This window comes from Oncorhynchus clarkii, chromosome 2 (assembly GCF_045791955.1).
Source record: "Oncorhynchus clarkii lewisi isolate Uvic-CL-2024 chromosome 2, UVic_Ocla_1.0, whole genome shotgun sequence".
Classification (NCBI taxonomy): domain Eukaryota; kingdom Metazoa; phylum Chordata; class Actinopteri; order Salmoniformes; family Salmonidae; genus Oncorhynchus; species Oncorhynchus clarkii.
The window spans coordinates 53,067,664-53,076,740 of NC_092148.1; positions in this window are offsets into that span (position 1 = coordinate 53,067,664).

The following is a 9,077-nucleotide window of genomic DNA, read 5'->3' on the forward strand; positions in this document are numbered from 1 at the left end:
CGGTAAGCAAATTGGAGTGGGTCTAGGGTGTCAGGTAGGGTGGAGGTGATATGGTCCTTGACTTGTCTCTCAAAGCACTTCATTATGACGGAAGTGAGTGCTACGGGGCGGTAGTCGCTCAGTTACCATAGCTTTCTTGGGAACAGGAACAATGGTGGCCCTCTTGAAGCATGTGGGGACAGCAGACTGGGATAAGGTAAACATACCAGCCAGCTGGTCTGCGCATGCTCTGAGGACGCGGCTGGGGATGCCGTCTGGGCCTGCAGCCTTGCGAGGGTTAACATGTTTAAATGTTTTACTCACGTCGGCTGCAGTGAAGGAGAGTTCGCAGGTTTTGGTAGCGGGCCATGTCAGTGGCACTGTATTGTCCTCAAAGTGAGCAAAGAAGTTATTTAGTCTGTCTGGTCCGCGACGGGGCTGGTTTTCAGACATCCTGGTCCGCGACGGGGCTGGTTTTCTTTTTGTAATCCGTGATTGACTGTAGACCCTGCCACATACCTCTTGTGTCTGAGCCGTTGAATTGCAACTCTACTTTGTCTCTACACTGACGCTTAGCTTGTTTGATTGCCTTGCAGAGGGAATAGCTACACGGAGCCTGACCAGAAGACCGCTTCGTTTGCCCCTTTTACGGCAACGTTTTTTAGGTTCGCCGGCTGGGATCCGATCCATTGTCCTGGGTGATGAGCAAAACACAGGATCCGCTTCGGGAAAGTCATCTTCCTGGTCGTAATGATGGTGAGTTGACGTTGCTCTTATATTCAGTAGTTCCTCTCGACTGTATGTAATGAAACCTAAGATAACATGTAAAAAAAACAAAATACTGCATAGTTTCCTAGGAACGCGAAGCGAGGCGGCCATCTCTGTCGGCGCCGGAAGTGTCTGTACCATCTTGGTACAGTCAAAGTTCATCTTTATTTTAACCGGTGTGAAAACATCCCTCACAGCACTTGCATGTACTTTTAGTAATGTGATATCATTATTTCAGCACCCAAGAAATCTACAGCATCTACAATCTGTTTACAAGAGTTATAAGCATGCCAAAGGTTGCAAAGCTACTGTACCGGAAAGTTACCGGAATGTTCTATAATTGTGGTAATTAACAGGTAATCTATGGCAATCTATGGTAACTTTGGTAATTTATACTTGAATAACAAAAAAATATGCATTAATATATAGTCTTCATTGTTTATATCTGTGTCCATATTGTCCATGAGTTTCTAATAGACCTTATGGTTCAGGAGAAAATAGCCTAATTAATGAAGAAACCATCTAATCAACAATGGCTTTATTTTCAATTCACTTTGCAACTCTTCCAACTATTGACTTTTTCCACAACTACCACTAGTTTGGCTGCAAAACCTTTACAACAAAGACATATTGACATAGTAAAATAAATAAAAGTGTGTAAAAACAATATATAAATGATATTACATGCAGAACCCTTCTTATTAAACACCAATGGGATTCATTAAGTTGATGGTTTATATTTAGTATAATGTTTTACAGCTTCGTCATTCTGTTTTCTATTTTAAAATAATCTTATTTGATTATTTAATGTATTTCACACAACGGGACAGAGATAATTACAGACACCTGTGATCATCTGAAGTACCCAAAAGGGCCACTAGATATTCTGGTAGTTTACTGGTAAACGTTGAACATTTCCAGTAATATACCAATTACAGAGCTCAGCTGTTATTGACATTGTGTGGACAATGGCAGACATTGAGAATGGAAGAATATTGTCTAGCATGGTGTTCTTTTCCCAAAATCTTGCTTCAGGTCATCACTGAATTGAATGACTGATTATTTGAACTTTGTAGAGCACGGCAGTTGGAGTCCAAAAGTCAGTCTATAGATGATCAGTAGTACCCTAATCCCTCAATGAGAACTTAAACGACTATGGCTGCGTAAATGAATGACTACATTATAAATGACTACATTCGGCTTTCTGTTTCGAGCAGTCATGGACATTGTGACCTATTGACCTGCACTGATAAGAGTAGGAAGGGCTCATGCGCCCAAGAGTTCTAATGCACTTATTTCCTAACAATGAATTAACAGACTGAAGAAAGGTCCCTAGAGATCAAATTAATATTGGTACCTGCCCAACGTCTTTGCCACAGAGGGGACAGACAACTTACAGATTGCGTTCAGAATAGGGGTAAGACAAATGAAATTGACATCATGGGAGCAGATATATTCAGGAAGTCTTTAACGTGTTGTTGTCTGAGTCTAGATACCAATTTTATAAAAAGAAGAAGAAAGAAACACCATAGGCAAGTTAATTACATCAAGGGCTTCTGTGGCAGACAACATTAGATTTCACTCTTAAAATGAAGTGCTTTGAAACACCAAAACTAGTGCCAACTGAGCTTTCACCAACTTGAAGGAGAAGAAACATGAACTTTGCTGGAGTATTGAAACACATCATCATGAGATGTTGTAACACCACTTAGTCAAGTATTGTGCAACACCTTGCCAGGGAATGGGAGCACTGGCAGAAATGGTTGAAAATCAAATTTTTGCGTTTCGAGGCTTGTTTAGTATAGAAATAAATACCTTCTATTTTGGCGTCGTGTCCTCTCTCTAAAGCTTCTTCACACAATTATGAGGTTTTGAATCCCTAGATTAGATCCCTTTGTCTGACCTCCGATCTTCAGTGGGGAGAGGGGTGACATGTCTAAGCCGGGTGCATTACCGCTAGACCACAGGCTCTGCACAACTTGCATTTTTTTAACCTTTATGTAACTAGGCAAGTCAGTTAAGAACAAATCCATATTTAGAATGACGGCCTACGAACAGTGGGTTAACTGCCTTGTTTAGGGGCAGAACAACAGATTTTTACCTTGTCAGCTCAGGGATTCGATATAGCAACCTTTCGGCTATTCACTCACTTCACCCCAGAATAATTTCTTACATTGTGGTTGAGTGGGTAAAATGTCAACGAAATGTACCATCTATACCCCCATTCTCATCGATGGGAATGTAGTGGAGCAGGTTGAGAACTTCAAGTTCCTTAGCGTCCACATCACCAACAAACTAACATGGTCCAAGCACACCAAGACAGTTGTGAAGAGGGCATGAAAAAACCTATTCCCCCTCAGTAGACTGAAAAGATTTGGCATGGGTCCTCAGATCCTCAAAATGTTCTACAGCTGTACCATCGAGAGCATCCTGACGGGTTGCATCACTGCCTGGTATGGCAACTGCTTGGCCTCAGAACGCAAGGCACTACAGAGGGTAGTGTGTACGGCCCAGTACATCACCGGGGCCAAGCTTCCTGCCATCCAGGACTTCTATACCAGGCGATGTCAGAAAAAGGCCCTAAAAAAGTTTCAGAGACTCCAGCCACCCTAGTCATAGACTGTTCTCTCTTCTCCAGCACGGCAAGTGTTACCGGCATGCCAAGTCTAGGTCCAAGTGACTTCTTAACAGCTTCTACCCCCAAGCCATAAGACTCCTAAACATCTAATAATCAAATGTCTACCCAGACTATTTGCATTGCCCCCCTCCCCCCACTCGTCTTTGCTGCTGCTACTCTTTGTTATTATCTATGCATAGTCACTTTAATAACCATACCTACATGTACATATTATCTCAATTACCTTGACTAACCAGTGCCCCCGCACATTGATATTTCTCTGTACTGGTACCCCCTGTATATTGCCTCGCTATTGTTATCTTACTGCTGCTCTGTAATTATTTGTTACTTTTATTTATTACTTTTTGGGGGGTATTTTCTGAACTGCATTGTTGGTTAATAAGGGCTTGTAAGTAAGTATTTCACTGTAAGGTCTACTACACCTGTTGTATTCAGCGCATATGACAAATAACGTTTTATTTGATTTTGATCTTACTGCCCCTCCTGTTCCTAATCTGTCAAAATAAAGCATAAAAAAAATAAAGGTGGAAGTCTATAAAAAAATATTATCTATAGGCCCTTATCATCAATCAATATTTAGGCCATAAAGCATTTGCATTTCTAAACCACTGATTGTATGAAAAACACTGTTTTTGTGTTTTGATGCTGCCTGTTAGACGATCTGAACCCTCAAAAAGTGTTTTCACAACGATCTCTTCAAAAAACCAATATTCAGGTTGAAGAACCACTTTTGGGTGTTTCAGAGTACTTTATTTATATTTTTAATGCACATTCTCTGTATTAAAACACTTGCATTGGGTTTACATTCAAACCACCTCCAAACACCAGATCTCAGCTTAGGTGGACCACGTGGTCATGGTTTCATTACACAATCATAGGGTTTTGATACTTTCTATTCTTACAGTGTACCATGTTGTAGTGTGACTTCTGATGAATCTTTCTCTAAATAACCCCGTGGTGGGGTCAATTCATCACTTCATGAAATGGAAATGGCCTATTATTGATTTTTTTCCGCCCACCTTTATGAATAGAAATTCAATCAATTTCATGAATCAACTGTTGGAATTGAATAGATCCCAGCCATAATGCAGTCTACCTCCATCTAGTGGTGGATAAATTGGTGTCTCACTGTATGTGAAAGAGGTTCAGTGAAATAAGTAATTGAAACATTTACCATACCATCTTAAACAAAATACCTTGTTCTAATCAGCTTGTTAGTCTGTGTGGTGACATGTGGCATGTCCGTGGTTGTCAATGTCATTGCGTCATTGATTTAACCAAGTAGGAGTACTGATATAAACCCGGGTCCCGCCTCTCAGTCCAGTTTAATCTTAAAGGCAAAACTCCAACTCATGATTGCAAGGTGTCCCGATATCTTTTCTAACTGTCCCGATATCTGGTTTTAATGCCCATTCTAGAATGCCCTAGCCAATCAGAAACATGTCATCAACAACGGGGTGGTATAAAAGGGTTATAAAAGAGTTTGTGAAGGCTTTTAAGCCTTTAAATGTAATGTTATAAATCCATTGTTATATCCAATGTCTACTCTAGATAATGATGATTTGGTTAAAACCTATGACTGAAGTGTTCCAGACCTTGTAGTGGAAACACTTGACATTTTTACACAGGGAATCTGGAACTGGTCTGTGAGAGGGAAAACTATGTTAATGTCTCAAATGTAATTTTGTGTTAAGAATATTGTAAATATGTTGAAAATGTCAGAAAACATAGAGTTTTAGTTATATAGTAAGCATAATCAAACTGCCTTACTGTGTTTGTGAACTGTACTTAAAAGAATAGCCTCTTTGAACTTTTTACAGTGTGATGAGTCCATGACAGAGAATGGCCTCATTGTGCCCACCGTATTGTTCTGATGTCGGCTTCATGAATGCAGCACAGAATCTACTTGTGATGAGAATGAATGAATAATCACCAGCCCACATGTTACAGTCACCACCTGGAATGACATGACCCATCTGAGGGAGAGAAGAATACAGTGACGAATCAATCTTGGTACTGCACAGAAGAGGCCAAGGGAGGGGGAGTGGTGGATGTCTCAAAACTAGGGTATTTCCTTTCTTAATTTCCTCTGTTCAGCCCATTCTCTTGTCTTAATGACATTTTCTCTGTCTGTCTCTCTTACATAATCCACTAGCTTTAGTCTGTGAGTGTTGAACCACAGGCAAAACAACACTAGTGGAAAATTGTGTGCCCTCCACCACTATTTCTGTCAGCCTTGTATGTGTGCAGGTCAAGTTGTGGGTGCGTGTATGCGAGATAACGAAAGATGGTGAAGAGGTCAAAAGGTGTGTGTCCGTGTGTGTGTATGCATGCAGTGTGTGTGAGTGAGAAAGAGAGAGAGAGAATATTGTGGCCACCACGTGGTCAGATTTATGACACAGCAAGTCTCTCCACACTAATGTTAGTTAGTGTCATATCCTTTGGGCTTCCGAGTGGCGCAGCGATCTAAGTCGCAGCATCTCAGTGCTACTACAGATCACTACAGATCCTGGTTCAATTCCAGGCTGTATCACAACCGGCTGTGATTGGGTGTCCCATAGGGTGATGCACAGTTGGCCCAGCGTTGTCCGGGTTAGGATTTGGCCAGAGTAGGCCGTCATTGTAACTAAGAATTTGTTCTTAACTGACTTGCTTAGTTAAATAAAGGTTAAATATAAAATGAAGAAAAAAAATATCCAACATGGTCCAAACACAGTTGTGAAGAGGGCATGACAACACCTCTTCCCCCTTAGGAGGCTGGAAAGATTTGGCATGGACCCTCAGATCCGGAAAAAGTTGTACAGCTACACCATTGAGAGCATCTTAACTGGCTGCATCACTGCTTGGTACTGCAAGGCACCTGAATGCAAGAAGCTACAGCGAGTGGTGAGTATGGCCCAGTACATCACTGTGGCTGAGCTCCATGCCATCTAGGACCTCTACACCAGGCGGTGTCAGAGGAAGGCAATAAAAATTGTCACGCACACTACCTACATTCCAGCGGAGGCTGCTGAGGGGAGAACACCTCATAATAATGGCTGGAATGGTATCAAAACATGGTTTTCATGGGTTTGATTTCTCCATTCCAGCCATTATTATGAGCCGTTCTCCCCTCAGCAGCCTCCACCCCACACTCACACTCTTCACATATGCTGCAGTTACTCTGTTTATTATATATCCTGATTGCCTAGTCAATTTTACCCCTACCCACGTGTAAATATTACCTCAATTACCGCAACTACAGTTGAAGTCGGAAGTTTACATACAATTAGGTTGGAGTCATTAAAACTTGTTTTTCAACCACTCCACAAATTTCTTGTTAACAAACTATAGTTTTGGCATCTGCTTTGTGCATGAAAAAAAAATAAAGGTGAAAAAAAGTGTTTTTAAATGACACAAGTAATTTTTCCAACAATTGTTTACAGACAGATTATTTCACTTATAATTCACTGTAACGCAATTCTAGTGGGTCAGAAGTTTACATACACTAAGTTGACCGTGCCTTTAAACAGCTTGGAAAATGCCGTCATGGCTTTGGAAGCTTCTGATAGGCTAATTGACATCAGTTGAGTCAATTGGAGGTGTACCTGTGAATGGATTTCAAGGCCTACCTACATACTCAGTGCCTGTTTGCTTGACATCATGGGAAAATCAAAAGAAATTAGCCAAGACCACAGAAAAACAATTGTAGACCTCCACAAGTCTGGTTCGTCCTTGGGAGCAGTTTCCAAACGCCTGAAGGTACCACGTTCATCTGTACAAACAATAGTATGCAAGTATAAACACCATGGGACCATGCAGCCGTCATACCGCTCAGGAAGTAGATGCGTTCTGTCTCCTAGAAATGAATGTGCTTTCGTGCAAAGTGCAAATCAATCTCAGAACAACAGCAAAGGACATTGTGAAGATGCTGGAGGAAACAGGTACAAAAGTATCTATAGCCACAGTAGAATAAGTCCTATATCGACATAACCTGAAAGGCCGCTCCGCAAGGAAAAACCCACTGCTCCAAAACCACCATTTAAAAAGCCAGACTACAGTTGGGGACAAAGATCGTACTTTTTGGAGAAATGTCCTCTGGTCTGATGAAACAAAACTAGAACTTTTTGGCCTTAATGACCATCGTTATGTTTGGAGGAAAAAGGGGGATGATTGCAAGCCGAAGAACACCATCCCAACCGTGTAGCACACGGGTGGCAGCATCATTTTATGGGGGTGCTTTGCTACAGGAGGGACTGGTGCACTTCACAAAATAGATGGCATCATGAGGGAGGAAAATCATGTGGATATATTGAAGCAACATCTCAAGACATCAGTCAGGAAGTTAAAGCTCGGTCGCAAGTAGGTCTTCCAAATGGACAATGACCCAAAGCATACTTCCAAAGTTGTGACAAAATGGCTTAAGAACAGTAAAGTCAAGGTATTGCAGCGGCCATCACAAAGCCCTTGACCTCAATCCCATAGAAAATGTGTGGGCAGAACAAGGAGGCCTACAAACCTGACTCAGTTACACCAGCTCTGTCAGGAAGAATGGGGCAAAATTCACCCAACGTATTGTGGAAGGCTACCCAAAATGTTTGACCCAAGTAAAAAAAATTTTTTAAGGCAGTGCTACCAAATACTAATTGAGTGTATGTTAACTCCTGACCCACCAGGAATGTGTTGCAAGAAATAAAAGCTTAAATAAATCATTCTCTCTACTATTATTCTGACATTTCACATTCTTAAAATAAAGTGGTGATCCTAACTGAATTTTTACTTGGATTAAATGTCAGGATTTGGGAAAAACTGAGGTTTTCCCCAAAACTTCCGACTTCAACTGTACCTCGTACCCCCACACATTGACTCGGTACCTGTTCTCCTTTTATAGAGCGTCGTTACTGTTTTTTTTTTTATTGTGTTACTTTTTTCTTCTTATTTAGCAAATTTGTCTTACTTTTTAACTCTGCATTGTTTGGAAAGGGCTCGTAAGGAAGCATTTCACTATAAAGTCTACATCTTGTACTTGGCGCATGTGACATTTTGACTTATACCTTTTTAACAACACAAACAAACACACGAGGGGCTGCTAGCCTAACAGATTAATGATTTGCTAATACCTCATTGACAGGGTTTAAGCAAGGGCCAGGTGGCACCTGGTAGGACAGCCCCCTCAGTTAAAGTCTGTCCATCTGTCTATCTCTCTTCCTCCCCTTTGTATATGTTGGATGGAAGACATGGAGGGCACTTTGATGCAAATCTACACCCCAGGGGGTATTGAGGCTCAGTTGTTGGGGTGACTGAAGAACTGCGCAGTGTGGTAGTATAAGGCTAGAGGACATTAAACCTGAAAACATGAGTCATGTTAGTCATGCCCCCATGTTCAAATTATGATATAGCTTTTGGACTTGTTTTCAAACTCCAAAATATCCATATTGATAACAATTGAACTCACTGACCTCAGTGTGTTTGAGAGAGGGGAGAGGGAGCGCAATTATAAGAAATATAAAGTATTTGTGCCCAAAATGTAATAAAGTAGGCTATATTGTACATATGTAACATTGTATCCCTCTTCTTAAAAATATGACAACAGTAGTAGCTCCTCCCTCATAAGTAACCAACACCAGTCCCTGCCCAGCTCCACGCGCAACCCCTCAGTATACTGCATTCATGTTACAAAATCCACTGGGAAATAGGGCTAGACCATTTCATA